Consider the following 15,192-nt stretch of genomic DNA (forward strand, 5'->3'; position numbering starts at 1 on the left):
ATGGCACTGGCTACCTTGTCCACACCCTGTGGAGCTCTTTGAAAGTAGTGAGGCCTCAGAACCTGTCCCACTGGAGAAGCTTCAAAAACATCAGCTAAATGACAGGATAAATGCATGAACAAATGAACAAACTGGTATTACCACCCCTCATCGGGAGGAGGAGCACAAGGAACAGTTCCCATCCTCGAGAAATAACTGTTTTGTTAAGGGCGTCTCTGTTCACTTTGCTCTTAGGTGTCTACTACCTCAAGGCATACGTTAAGGCTGTTTTTTTTTGTTTTGTTTTTAGTGAATTCTGGAAATTAGGCATTTACGGACCACCTGTATCTTTCTAAGACTAGTAAGCATTGAGTATAACATTGATTTTAGCATTCTTGGGCAGTGTTTATCATGTTCACCACTATCGAGTTTTTAAATTGTTTTCTTTCCAAATAAAAACACGGATATTTATTTTGATGGGATGTGGGGACCTAAGAATCTGCCAGCACACAGAGCACAGGCCTGGAATGACGAGCCCTCCGCACCCCAGCTCTCAGGGACACACAGATACTGCACTACAAAACGCCTAGAAGAGGTGGCCCAGGAAAGGCCAAAAAAATAGAGTCTGAAAGTTCTAGAAAGAGTGGATACTTCTAGGTATGGACCATCAGAGGCATGGCTCAACTCAGTCAGTCATCTGAAAATCAGGGTATCCTCACATTCCCCTAACCCCAGGGACTCAGAGTGCTGATAATCATTAACGTTTTCTGAGCATTCGCTGTGCATAGGAAACCATCTCAAGCCCCAAAGATATCGCTTAATCTTCCAAGGACTCTGACTTTAACTCGTTACCCCCATTTTCAAAAACTTTGCTTATTTTATTATTAGCATTTTAATTCAGTGGATATCTGTGTATCAGTGTATGGGGTTTGTATATATGAATGCAGTGCCTGCAGAGGCCAGAAGAGGGTATTCAATCCCTAAGAGCTGGAGTTACAGACAGTTATGAGCTACCCATTGCTGGTGGCGGGAATCCAATCCAGTTCTCTAGAAAGCAGTAAGCACTATTAACTGCGGTGCCATCGCTGAGATTTATTTGTGTGTGTGTGTGTGTGTGTGTATCTGTATGGATGCACACATGTGTGAGCAGGTGCCTTTGGAGGCCAGAAGAGGCCCTGAAATGCCTTGGCGCTGGAGTTACAGGCATTTCTGAGCCTCCTGATGTGGGTACTGGGATCAGAACTCCAGTGCTCACGGCAGAGCAACAGGAGCTCTTAACACCAGAACCATTGTTCCAGCCATACCACCACTATTTTATAGACACGGGGACCAAGGCTGAGAACAAGAAAACAGCCTGCCAAATGTTCACACAGGGATTCACACAATTAGCTCAACAGACTGAATCAGAGTCTCCTAAAGACTTTTTCTAAGATTGATTTTCAATTCCATCTAGGTGTGTGTCTGCATTTGGGTATGTGCACACGAATGCAAGTAGCTATGGAGACAGAGGCACTGGATCCCCAGGAGCTGGAGTTAGACAGTTGTTGAGTTACCTGCCTTGGGTTCTAGAAAATGAACTCGGGACTTCTGGAAGAGTTCTTAATGACTGAGCCAGCTCCCAGTCCTGTGAGTCTCCTCAATTTTAACCCTCCTACGTTGGCAATTCTTTGTAGTGATGATAATACAGAAGATGGACACAACTTTTGCATACACACACACACACCTGAAGTTTTCAATTCATTGTTTTGTGACCATCTCCTGCTGTAGATTTTCCTCCCTGCCTTGCTCAACCCCTGCAGGCAGCAAAATCTCTAAGTCCCTATCTCAGCTGTTAGCAGGTGCTATCAATTGTGAGTCATACACATGGATAAACAGTGTGTGTTATTTTTCCCATAAGGCACTGCTTTCTCTCATCTACAAAGATCCCTTTTTCCCCCACAGACAAATGACGGGTTCATGTATCATGACTCAAATTCTATTCACAAATGTTCGTTTGCAGTGTAATTACTCTTCCTAACTAGCCAGGCTTCAAGACAAATGAGCAGCCCCCTCCCCATCCGCCTGCACGCACAATGCGCCACCTCCCGCCAGAAAATGCTACCCTGCCACAGACCACAAGCCACAGTGTCTGCTCTGTGTGACCACTTGGAGGTAACTATTACAAAATAAGATGTTGTTCTGTATTGTTTTAACCCTTTCGAATATTAGTTCATCAAGATCAGATTTCCAACATAGGCTGGAAATCTTGACTGCAGAAGGATTTTTGTCTTCCCAGTCTTTAAATGATTTAATCGTCGCGAACGTGTTCTCTATCTTAATTTGAAGTTTTTTTTTTTTTTAAGTGATTAGGAGAGCATCAGAAAAAGCAAGATAAGTTCTCCTGTCTTCTCTTCCATCTGGGCAGGGAGAGCTCTCAGAGAATGAAAGTCCCTTCGAAGGAAGTCTGGGTTACTCTACGGCTCCCCCACACCTCGCCGCCCTCTGGCTTCACACACTCGCGGGCAGTGGTTCCACTTTTCCATATGGGTCACCAGCTGTAATCTACAAGCACAAACAATCACGGCACAAAAATACAGGAAGCTTCCCCGGGATAGGGAATGAGGATGAGAGTCTCTGCCTTTCTCTCACTCCACAACGGATTTCCATAAAAACCTCTGAAGCTCCTGAAATAACAGAAAAGTTGAGCCGGCTTGGAGAAAATCTTTTCGCTTTTCTTAGTTCAGAGAGCACGAGACCACGAACAGCCAGAGAGAGAAGGGAGCCGGGCGGGGGTAGGAACTGCATAAAAACCTGTCCTTCATCCGCCCCAGATATGGTGTACTCCCCTCACCCCCACGCCCGCCCACCTCCTCTCCAACCCTCACCCCCGGTCTCTGTGCTTGCCACAAAAAACATGCAGCCCGGGTCTGAGATGCAGCTGGGGTCTGTGGCCAGTGAGACCCACGCGGCACGGAGCAGGACTGGCGGGGGACCCCTGCAGCTCCCCCAAAAGAAGCAGTTCCACGCTCAACTTCGTCCACGTCTGCTGCCGGCGCTACAGCGGATCCTTCCCGTCCCGGCACCCGCCATCTGTCCCGCCGCGCCCCCGTGCGCTGTCCGGGACCGTCCCCCTCCCGGGCTCCCCGCGCCTCGCCTACCTGGCCCGGGACTCTCTGAGCCGGGAGCATGAAGCCTTCCCCAGCCGGGCTCTCCGTGCAGCCACCTCGCTGCCGCCTCGATCTGGTCCTTGCGGACCCGCACGGGCGAGGGCGGGAGCAGACGAGGGTCGGCGGCGCCGGGGCGGAGGCCGAGGGGCGGGCGCAGCGGGAGGAGGCGGCTGAACCTCGCAGTCAGGCCGGCCGCTGCCACTCAGCATCCCCGCCTCCGGCCGCCGCACGGGGAGGGGTCGGCGAGGCCCAGCCTCCGGGGCGGGGGGGGGGGGGTCCTGCAGGGCTGGGAATGGTGTGCGCTACACGGGATCCCGGCGAGAGGGGTCCCGGAGCCCTACCGGGTCCCCTCCTCATGCACTTTGGAGGAGCGGTCTCTGGGGCGCTGATCGTGGACCGGATCCGGCGGGGCGGGAAGAACGTTGGTCGGTGGCCCTGGAGAACCGCAAGCTGGAGAGGGGGCTGCAATTTCCAGGTCCTGCTGTCTACTTGGGGAAACTGTGCAAGCAATCACAGACTATTCCCAGCTTAGGCGCTTGCGTCCAGACACATCCTCCCCGCACTCAAGATAGTTTTCGATGGATATCGAAGGCATTTTAGCCAGTCTGAAAGGGATCCTTGTCCAGACAGGAGACCCACCAACTTCTCACCACCAACCACCCCAAGGGATGGGAACTTAAGACAGAGTCAAACAGTCAGGGGTTGAATCGTCTGCATTCATTGTGTAGGGATTGTGTAAGGACAGAGCTCAGCCAAGAAATCTTCCTTTGTATCCCCCCACCCCACCAAATTTCCCCCCAGACTCCCAGACAGTTTTCCGAGATGCTTCTATACACCAAGGCACAGACCCAGTCGGTTTGGGTTTTTTCTCCTCCACTGTCAGGCGCAGTTTGCATGGGCTTTTTGCTCTTGAAGTCTTTGCACTTAACCCGCTATTTCCGGGCCCACCTGAATTTGTCTGAGCCCACCTGAATTTGTCCGAGCCCACCTGTATTTGTCCTCTTCAGTGGCTCCCTCCTGCCTTCCGTCTCTGTTTGTGTGCACTCAACACCTATCTGCACAACCTTACAGGTTAATGGCTCGGGAACACCACTTAGCAGGCCACTTCCTATGTGAGAAATCTGAGGCATTTTGCCAAGAAAAGAAAAATACTGGTTTTTTTTTTTTTTTTTTTTTTGGAAACTCCACTACTGAAAGCCATGGCCACAGCTGGCCCACTCACGGTATTGTAGATAGCCTACGTGAAGTCACCCGTGACCGTTGGTTGGAGAGGAAATATGCAAATGAGATGGAGACGGCTTGTGGTGCTTCACTTGCAGAGGTTGCCACCAATTAACAACTTCAAGCACAAATGCATCTGATGCATCTGCTCTGTCTAGAAAGGGTCCTGCAAGGTCTGTGCCTGTATCCATGCTGAAGTTGCTGATGCTGTTCCCATGACATCTTCCATAGATGAATCCCAGTTGACTTCACTGAAAAAGAAGCTTTCAGGGAGTTAAAGTATTCTTGCTATTTTGCAAAAGTACATGCTAGAAATAACAAGAGGGCTGACGTGTTAGGAATAAATTATTCAAACCTCTACATAGCGTTACAAGCAGAGAATTAGCAAGAACAACCATTCAAAAGAAAATACTCGTTAAATTCCTAATAAATATTACAGTAAATATAAGACTTCACCTTTATAAAAAGATGAAGGTAATTGTGGGAGAGTTGTTTGAGTTGCTGAGTTGAGAAGAAACACAAAACAAATTTTAAAAAGAGAAACTTTCACCTTGCACCCTCTTCCTGTAAACCCTTTAAGGTTATCGCGCTTGGCTAAATCAACTCCGAAGAGAACAGAACAAATAAAGCCCAAACTCTATACGGTGTTGTCACAAGCGCATGCTGTCCAAGTCCCCGAGCCCCGCACGTTGGTGGCTCTTGTCCGTTGGTGGTTCCAGTGTGCCAGGAACATCTGAATATCAAGTGGCACTACTACCTCCATTTTATCAGAAACCCTCATAGGTGAAGTCATTTGTTATGCATTGCAGAGACATCCTTGCAGGAGTAGAGAATGCAAGGGTTGACCACACTGTGATCCACACATCTGTTGAGCTGCTAGCTGTAGCTTCTGTCAGATACTATTGAAAGCCCTTGGAGAGGTGTCAGTGAATGGGAAGAAATGGAAAAATGACTTCCCTCGTGGGTTGTGGGTGTTTGAACATGACTTGTTTTGTGGCATTTGGAGGTATTATATGTTTCCGATGTATTTAGCTGGGATTGGTGCCTCCTCTGTTTCAGTCTCTTTGAAGGGCACACTCTGTAGCCTGCAGCCTTTGCATCTTCCACAATGCTGGCAGAGTAAATACCTGTTGGGACATATAAATTAGGGTGTTTATGCCCGGTTGGTACTTTCTGTTGAATTTGTAGAAGATCCGCCTGGGAAATAAAGCATGAACTTTCCCTACCTCTCAACCATGTGTACAGCCACTTGCACTAACATCAAAGTCAGCATTTGCAGCGAGGATGATATGGATCTGGAGGTGAGATAAAATTACACTTAGTGGAAAATGAAGGGAGCGACACCACAATGCCAGGACAAAGTACCTGGAAAGGAAGCCCTGGAGAAGGACTCCCGAGTGAGAAAACCTGGAGTGCTGTCAGCACTGCTCTTGTCATGAGCTTGGGTCAAATTTTCAAAAAACACTGGAAGGCATGAGCAAGGAGGAAATTAAAGAGTATCTACAAAGTTTAGTCAAATGACAAGGAGGCCTTGGGAGAAAATGATTATGAGCCACTTGGATAGGTCATAAGGTAAAATTACAGTGGAGCCTGGCTGAGGAGCATGATTGCAAACTGACTTGCCTGCACAGGTGTCTCTGTTCTCTGAACATCTGGACACGGCACCCCATCGGCCAGGCTAGAGAGCTTTTCGTGTATGAACTCTGCACTGTATTCTTTCAGAGTGTGAACTGATATGGGAGTTAAAGAAAATACACATTTTTCACAGGAAGGTAATCTATTTCCTGACCATCAGCATATTGAATATCGATTAGCTTCGATTTCCCCGCTCATTGTAAAAATCAGCTTCATAAATGGACAGACCCCTAACACACACAGCTGTGAAAGGCTGCTATTTCCTAAAATGATATCATTGTAAAGGACACAGATTTTGAAATCAGCCCCCTTTGAAGCCCCAGAGTGGAGGAACGTTAGTGGACTCGGGAGTCAGGCGGAGTTACAGGTCTGTGGTGGGCACTGCGAAAAGACGCGGACTGAAAGCCGCTCATTCTGCTGCTCTCAGGGTGTAATTACGTGAACGAGCTATCCGAAATTCTACACATCTATCATTTTTTTCTACAAATAAGCATTGAGAAACGGCAAGTTTGAACACCGTGACCTAGAGGGCTCTACTTTATACAAGATCAGCACTATGTGAGACAGAGGCCACCTTCGTGACCACAGAAACAGCCCATTCAAAGTCACCATGAAATTCCGCATCTGAACTTCGGCGCTGGTGTTGGCAGGTGTTAAGACAATGATAAGAATTAAATCTAGAGTGGTTGCACAAGTTTGCATTCCCACCAGCAATGGGTGAGTGTACCCCTTTCTCCACAACCTCTCCAGCAAAGGCTATCATTGGTGTTTTTTATTTTAGCCATTCTTACAGGTGTAAGATGGTATCTTAAAGTTGTCTTGATTTGCATTTCCCTGATCGCTAAGGAAGTTGAGCATGACCTTAAGTGTCTTTTGGCCATTTGAAGTTCTTCTGTTGAGAATTCTCTGTTCAGCTCATTGCCCCATTTTATAATTGGGTTGATTAGCCTTTTACGGTCTAGTTTCTTGATTTCTTTATATATTTTGGAGATCAGACCTTTGTCAGTTGCTGGGTTGGTGAAAATCTTCTCCCAGTAAGTGGGTTGCCTTTTTGTCTTAGTGACAGTGTCCTTTGCTTTACAGAAGCTTCTCAGTCTCAGGAGGTCCCATTTATTCAATGATGCCCTTAGTGTCTGTGCTGCGGGGGTTATACGTAGGAAGTGGTCTCCTGTGCCCATGTGCTGTAGAGTACTTCCCACTTTCTCTTCTATCAGGTTCAGTGTGTTCGGACTGATATTGAGGTCTTTAATCCATTTGGATTTGAGTTTTGTGCATGGTGATAGATATGGATCTATTTTCATTCTTCTACAGATTGACATCCAGTTTTGCCAGCACAATTTGTTGAAGATGCTCTCTTTTTTCCATTGTATACTTTTAGCTCCTTTATCGAAAATCAGGTGTTCATAGGTTTGTGGGTTAATGTCAGGGTCTTCTATTTGATTCCATTGGTCGACTTCTCTGTTTTTATGCCAATACCAAGTTGTTTTCAATACTGTAGCTCTGTAGTAGAGTTTGAAGTCAGGGATGGTAATGCCTCCAGACGCTCCTTTGTTGTATAAGATTGTTTTGGCTATCCTGGGTATTTTGCTGTAACAATGTAAAGCAGACTGATGTATTCATAAAACAGACCCGAACATTTGTGGTGATCACTCATTTAAACATCTTACTCTGGTTAGTGCTAGAGATAGAGAACACATCAGCTCCTGTTAGTAGGAAAAATACTGAGTATCTCAGGTCATTGCACGCACTTTGCACATTTCCAAGTGGACCCAGGTTATTTCCTTCTTACTTGAAATAACAGAAAAGGGTAAGAGATCTTCTTGACAGCGGCCTGGTTTACCAGAGCCAGGCATTAAATGTCAGTCTGTGGATTTCAGACTTAACGCAAGTGCAATATGCAATCTACGGTGTAGTTCTCGGAGCCCAGTGAAGAGTGCTGGCTGTTCCTCCAGGCAGACAAACTTTGCCTTGCATGACTTTCTAAAAGGAGTTGAATCGTGGGAATCCTCACATCTTAGAAACTGGACAATCTAAATATGTAGATGCAGAACCTCTAATCAGGGAAGCAAGACTCTTCCTTCCTCCAGCGGTGAAGGCAGAAATTAACAGGGATGAAGAATGGTCCAGACTACCTTTCTGGTCCAGCTGAAGAGGCTGAAGCTACATCATCTAAACGTAACTTTCCCCCAGACTCCAGTGTCCTCAGAAAAGAAAACACAATGATGACAAATGAGCCTTGCATTATGCAATTATGCAAAATAGCACCATTACTGGTCCATTTCACAAATGTTTCTCAGGTTTAAATCCACAGCTCTCCCAGAACTCAGTCACCAACCACCACCCGTGTCCACTGCAGAACAACCTTGGGAGGTGGCAATCAAAGCAAGTACTAAGTCGGAGGATTGGACTATTTCTAGTCTTTTCCCAACTGAACAGCTTGTGCTACAGTAACTACACCAGATAATGTTCGTTCTCTTTTGAGGTTCTACAAATGAAACCACAGAATTGGGACCTAGAAAAGCAGGCGACAGTGGGGTAACATCAAGAAAACAAAACTAGTTTTATTGTAGGAGTATTTCCTTTAAATGTTGTGTGAAATAAGTTTGTTGGTCAACCCCAAAAAAATACAAATGCCTCCTTCATTTTCTGAAATTGGATGGGATAATAGGTAGATTAGCGTGAGCTTACTCACACTAATAATAATAGTGAGTAATAAAGTGAATACTTGTGAGTTATTATTTATAGACAATTTACATTGGTATAGATTCTTGTATATTGATACAAATTCAAATTATATTTGTCATATTAAATATGCTCCTACTTCTGTTTACAATATTTGTATGCCTATGCAAAGTTATTTTGTCAGATTGCATGCATGTTTCTATATATTTATCATATTGCTCTATACATTTCTACATATGATCAAGATACTTATACATTATTTACACTTTGATGTCATTGTCCTCATTTGCTGCACAGCTGTTTAAAAACTGTTTAATATTCTAATATGAAGTCTTAGTCTTTAAACTATATATATATTAGGAAATATAGGTCAATAGTCATTCATGTTTGTCATACTTACAGTTAGACTAATCAGGGTCTTTAGATACATAGAGATTGTATTCTGCATAGATAGTAATCTTCAACCACTTCAAAGAACTGTAAAAAAATGACATTTAAATAGCTTAGGGTTCTATTGACGTGAGACACGATTGCTCCTGGCAGCACCGATCTATTCCTGAGAGAATGTTGGGAACTGAAGACATTCCACTTGGAGCTTGTTTTCTTCTTGGCAAGACTGGCCTTTGGGCAAGGAACTGTCCACGAATCAACCACTGACAAAATGCACAGTGTCAGACTGGACAAAGCAGCATACAAGAAAAAAGACTGCCAAACCTTGCCAAGACAGGGTAAGACAGTTTTAAAATCGTCCTGCCTTTGAAAATGGTCTGTTAGTTACTCTAGGCCTTAGCCAAAGTTGGTTGATCCAACGTTGCAAATGAATGTTTGCCCAGGTAGCCAGTTGTCTCTATCATTATTGCACATTTTGGAAGTTGCTTGATTGTATTTCTGGTTTACTTAAGTAATATTATTTCCGTCTCAGGTCTTTGATGGGGTTGAAGACTAGATAGCCATAGTTACTTTCCTCTTATGACTTAGCCAAGCCATTTCTAATACAAGACTTAGATTTCTTAGGATGGTATAACTATTAAAACATTTAGCATATGTTTCTTGCTTGATATTGTTTATGCAGGTTGTAATTCTAATTTTTGTACTTGATATTTGTTCTTATTGTATATAGTTTTGTATTAGACTTAGACCTCTTTTATTTAGACAAAAGGGGGAGGTGTTGTGGGAACTCCTTCAGCCAATAGCCTTTAAGATATTGGCTCACTCTGGGTGTGGCTACATGAACTATATATATTTAGATGTAGAAACATATGCAGCCCCTTGGCTACTGGATTATTATATTAATATAATATAATATATATTATTATTATTATACTCCATTCTGAGCTAGTGTGGGACTACTTTATTATACCCGACTACATGAGAGTCATGATTCAAGTCACAGCAGCTTTATAGACATGTTTTCTAGGCAGACAGAAAGAAAACATCCTCAATAAGAAAATATCACGGACTTTGGCGTTTGGGGGCTGAGTATAAACAAATGTCACTTCCTTCATCAGTTACCGAACAATTTTAGGTTCATTAGTTAACTTCTCCAAACTTTAGGTTTCTTAATTTTGTTTCGAGACAAGGTCTCAGTATGCAGACCAGGTTGCCCTTGAACTCACAAAGACCTATAGTGTCTGCCTCTGTCTCTGAGTGCTGGGGTTAAAGGTGATTGATCATCACCATGCCTGGAGTTTCCTCACTTTGAAATAAGGCTAACACTACTTTCTGCATGGGATTATTTTATTACAATGTATGTGGATGTGCCTATTACAAAGCCTTGAGATTTTCTACAGTGGGAGATGAATTAATGTCCATCCCTCCTTATACAGTCTGAACAGCAAACCAAAGTTAAGATTGCACCAAAGTTCACTCTGAGGAATCAGTGAATTAATTCTGCTTACTTTAGTGAATTAGTAAGGGGTAGGATGCGGGTATGAATGACAGCCTTACTGGAAGGCCTGTACCCAGCATAAATGACAGCTTCCCCAGAGCTGCACAGACCAGACAAAACCTGTAAATTCCAGCCCTTCCAGGGACCCCTCCACCTCACCTCACCCCACCCCCACTTCTGCCCAATCATACAAACAGCTGGGAGAAGTAGATGGGAACTCAGCTGAGGGGCCTAGGACCCTCCCCTAACCCTTCCTTTTGAGAGGCAGTCAACGGTCCACAAGCCCCATGGTGACTTGCCAGGTAGAGCAGCCAGTCATGAAGAAGGGGCAGTTTCATTTGGAGGACCCTGCCTTAGGGCAGCTGGTTTGTGCTCCCCCTTTGACACCCACCTGTACTTTCCAGAGAGATCTTTCCCTCTCAGGGTTCAAGCAGTCACATGACTTTACCATACTGCTTTCCAAAGGGAATGATGCTGAAGGCATAGAGGGTACGAAGAGACACTCAAGTCAGTGAGAGGCAAGCGAGTGTCCAGAAACAGATGCCCAGATTTACGCTCAACGATTTTTAAGAACATTAGCGCACTTTGGTTGAAAAGGGACAGCCTAACCAACAAGTTGACCCGAGGTGCTGGACAGACACATGCCAAAGGAAGAATACGAATGTCCTTCTCTTGCCCCACCTCTAATTAGCTCAAAATGCATCCCAGCCCTCAGATGTGGGGCTGAGACTACTCCAAAACACATAGACGAACATACAAAAGCAAATGTGTATGACTTGGATTAGGCCTCAATTTCTTAGCTATGGTCAGGAGAATAAACGCTCAAAGAAATCAGATATAGAGGTCCATTCAAAACTGAAAACTATGTATAGCAAGGGACACCATCAAGAAATTGAAAAGAACCTACCGAATGGATGCCAATAATTTTTTTTTTAACTATTTCTCTGGCAAAGAACTTGAAATCAGAACAGAGAAAGAACCCTTACAAATCAAGAATAAAAAGACAAGACAGTTAAATATGAGTAAAGGCTAGGAATAGATACTTCTGCGAGAAGATATGGAAAAGGCCAATAGTAACATAGAAAAAGGAATCTCACCAATTGTGAGAGAAGTACAAACCAAATCTACAAAGAAATAACATACTACCAGCACCAGAATGGCTAAAATGCAGAAGATAATAGCAAGTGTTGGTTTGGAAGTAGAGAAACAAAAACCTGGCCAGTCACATGAGGTTTGGTGAAGGTTTCGTTGCTTTTGTAAGGCAGCATTTTACTCCGTAGCCCAGGCTGACCCAGAATTCACCTTGAAGAGCACGCTAGCCTCACACTCACAGCAAGTCTCCCCCTGGGATTCAAGGCATGAGCTCCCAAGCCTGACACCAAGAAGAAATTTAAAGTAAGAGAGTCCTTAGGAGCTATTGAAAATGTTAAATGGAAGGAATGATCTGGATTTGTCTAGAAAGATTGCCCTGGCTGCTAGAGGAGAGAGAATGGGAGGGAACAAGACGAAAAATGGAGGCCTCTTTTCCTGAAGCTTGGGGTGAGGCCAAAGTGACCAGTAGTGACAATAATGTGGAAGGACAGTTTGGGCGCTAGGAGTTGTCCAGAGTGATGGCATCAAATATTAGACCAGGCAATGCTTGCATGGCAGGATGTGCCAGCTATGAGGATAACAAACAAAGACAATGATGCCATTCTTGTGGGGTCTTGGTGACTGGGACCGAGCTGTCCCTAAGTGGACACCAGAACGTGCTATAGGCCCTGGGATATGTAGGATGGAAGCCCCCCTCCTGGATGGAGGGCACATTCGGAGCACACCAGTGCGTCAGTGTCCCCAGAACACTTGGCCATGATACTTGAGTCAGTACAACCTGGAGTGATGTCTAAGGTCTTCCAGCTTCTGGCAGAGCCTGGGTTTCAATGTTCTCCTGGGAGACACTTCCTTCTTATGATGAGCTGACATTCTTCATTTGACTGAAAAGCAAGTTCAGTTCATCAGTGCCAGATGACGTCATTGCAGTCTGGGGCTATGAGGCAGCTATTGGTTTCTTCCAGTAGCAAAGGCTTGTCCTTGGTATGGACAGCAACGAGAGCGAAACCAGGTCCAATTCTCCAATCTCGTACCAAAGAGGGGTTCCTGACACCTGGATTCCAGTTTATAACCTGTTCTGGTGTGTATGTTGTGTGTGTGCGTGTATAGTGCGTGTGTGCACTTGTGTGTGCATGTGAGGTGTGTGTGTGTGTGTGTGTGTGTGGTGTATGTGCGTACTTGCATGCGATGTGTGTGTGTATGTGCATGTTGGTATGCGTGTGTGTGTTGGAAGATAATTTAAGGGACTTGGCTTCCTCCTTCCACCACCAGTACTGAGGGAATGGAAGTCATATCGACAGGCTTAGCCACAAGTAACTTTACCTGATGAGCCCTCTCACTGGCCCCAAAGGACTTTAGAAACCTTTGTTGCTTTAGGAATGAGAAAAAGCCATCAAGCCCTAACAGAAGTATCGATTCTCATGTCAATCTAAAGTTTTAATGCATTTATGGATTGCTGATGAGATAAAAATTAACAGGAAAAAATAATCAATAAAAATATCCTAAAAATAAAGTCCCCTCAGAGAACATCTCTGACTTGTGCTGTAGGATTCTGTGTGTTCAGAGTTCCCTTAGAAACCTGAACTCTCCTTGACCTGATAGAAAGCAGGCACTTTCAGCCTGGGATGGAAAACAACACGATATGCCTGGTCAAAACCAGACAAGAGCAAAGTGCTTTTCTGCCCCAGAGCCCTCACAAGGAAAAGCAACTTGGTGTTTACTGATAACACAAGAGGAATTCGGGGGAAACCCTGCAAACCTGAAAAACAATTTGTTCAATCTTTGTTTGATGGTGGCAGTGACCCAGAAGTGGAACCTCTTTCTCTCAGCCTGGAGCACTCGCCAAAGCTCCCAGGAGCACAGTATTGCCAAAGGAGGAAGCTTGCCCCTGCTTCTCTCTAACAATGGCAGCATCCGGCTAAGGCTGTGAAGGAAGAGATGGGTGTTAAATTGTGCTCTAATTTTCAAGGAGCAGGCTCATGAAGCGACTTGGAGAGAATACATTAATTTCCTTCACTTCCCTAATAGAATAAAATAAAGCCATTTAATGCTTGTGAATGCAAATGAATTCAGTTGTATGCATATTCATTATATATGAGTTTAATTAGATCTCATGAACATGAACTTTGCAGAACTAACTAGCAATGGTTTCTAACATCTGGGAAAGCATAAGCAGGGGTTCCATTATTGCCTTGAGCCAGCTGAGATTATGAAACAGGGAAAACCGCAGACTTCCTACCCCACAGGCTGTTAACCCTGCTCTGTATAGGACCATGACTTAATGGTCGGCTATTGTTCTAAGAAAGTCACATCACCAAATATTCTGTGTGCCAAGTGGATGTCAAAAGAGTGTTTCTTAAAAGTTTGTTTTGAGATAGTAAGAAAATATCGCAGTTGATAATGTATTGTCCTGCAGGCAATAAGACTTGAGTTCCAGCCCCAGAAGCTATGAAAAAAGCCAGGTATGGGAACACTTCCTCGTAACCCCAGTGCTGGGGAGGCAGACACAAGTGGATCCCTGGGACTTACTGGCTGGCCAGCCTAGCCTACTTGGCAAGTGCCAGGCCAATGAAAAACCTTCTCATTCAAAACACAAAGTAGACCAGGAGGTGGTGGCCTATGCCTTTAATCCCAAACACTCTGGAGGCAGAGACAGAGTTTGAGGCCAGCTAGAGCTATACAGAGAAACCCTGTAACACCTGCCTACGTTACTCTCTTGGTACAGTTCGTGAGCCACTGTACCGTATGCAAGCTGGGTAAGGGCCTGGAGATTGAAAAAACACACAAGAGACCTGGGTCATTTGAAAAGAGATCAGCGGAATGCCTTTTTTTCAAACTTAGGATAAACCTTAAATACCTAGCTACTGCACAATGGAATACACACCAGGCAGGTGGGAAATTACCACGCCCAAGGTGGAGTCAACAATGCCCTACAGCTAATCACCAGGCAGGGCAGAAGGAGCACAGGAACAAACAGGAAAGGCTAGTTGGCCAGAAACTGTCCTCAAAATGAACCCAGGGAGCAGGGGTAGACCCACGGGCCCTACAAAACCCTGTGTCAAAAAACAAACAAACAAACAAAAAACAAAGTGGCTGGCTCATTAAGAATAATACCTAAATCTGACCTCAGGCCTGAGGTCACACGTACAGAGACACAGAGAGATGGAGAACAGAGACAGAAACAGCTTCATTTTGTTCTTATTTTTCATAAATAAAATTCACTTTATTTATATCTTGAGAAAACATGATTATGAAATAGATTTGCTGAGTAAGAAGTTCCAGCAGAGACCAAAGGGTCTGAACAAGGTAGTTTTCAGTATCAGTACTGATAGTCAATCTTTCACAATTAGACTTGAAAACATCTCTAAAGTTGAAGAGTATGTTGGATTTCTACATCACACCATGTAGTAAATGAACCAAAGCCAAGTATGGTGGTGCATGCCCACATTCTGGGGGCAGAAGCAGCTGGGTCTCTGTGAGTTCAAGGCCAGCCCAGACACCACACCAACTTCAGGTGTGTCTGCAGTGGTGACTTGAGTGAGAATGGCCCCC

At 44.7% G+C, this 15,192-nt stretch overlaps 1 protein-coding gene across 1 annotated transcript in view; it reads right to left on the reverse strand.

Annotated features, from left to right (window-relative positions):
- Lhfpl2 (LHFPL tetraspan subfamily member 2) overlaps positions 1-3,329 on the reverse strand; it is a 147,048-nt gene extending 143,719 nt beyond the window's left edge. Inside the window, exon 1 of the mRNA XM_041663663.1 lies at positions 3,117-3,329. The gene's annotated coding sequence lies outside the window, so the exon portion shown is untranslated. The remainder of the gene's footprint in view (positions 1-3,116) is intronic.
- Positions 3,330-15,192: the final 11,863 nt, after the last annotated feature.

Source organism: Microtus oregoni, unplaced genomic scaffold (genome assembly GCF_018167655.1).
Source record: "Microtus oregoni isolate MIOR12 unplaced genomic scaffold, Mior012 000014F_ref0000157, whole genome shotgun sequence".
In the NCBI taxonomy this organism is placed as follows: domain Eukaryota; kingdom Metazoa; phylum Chordata; class Mammalia; order Rodentia; family Cricetidae; genus Microtus; species Microtus oregoni.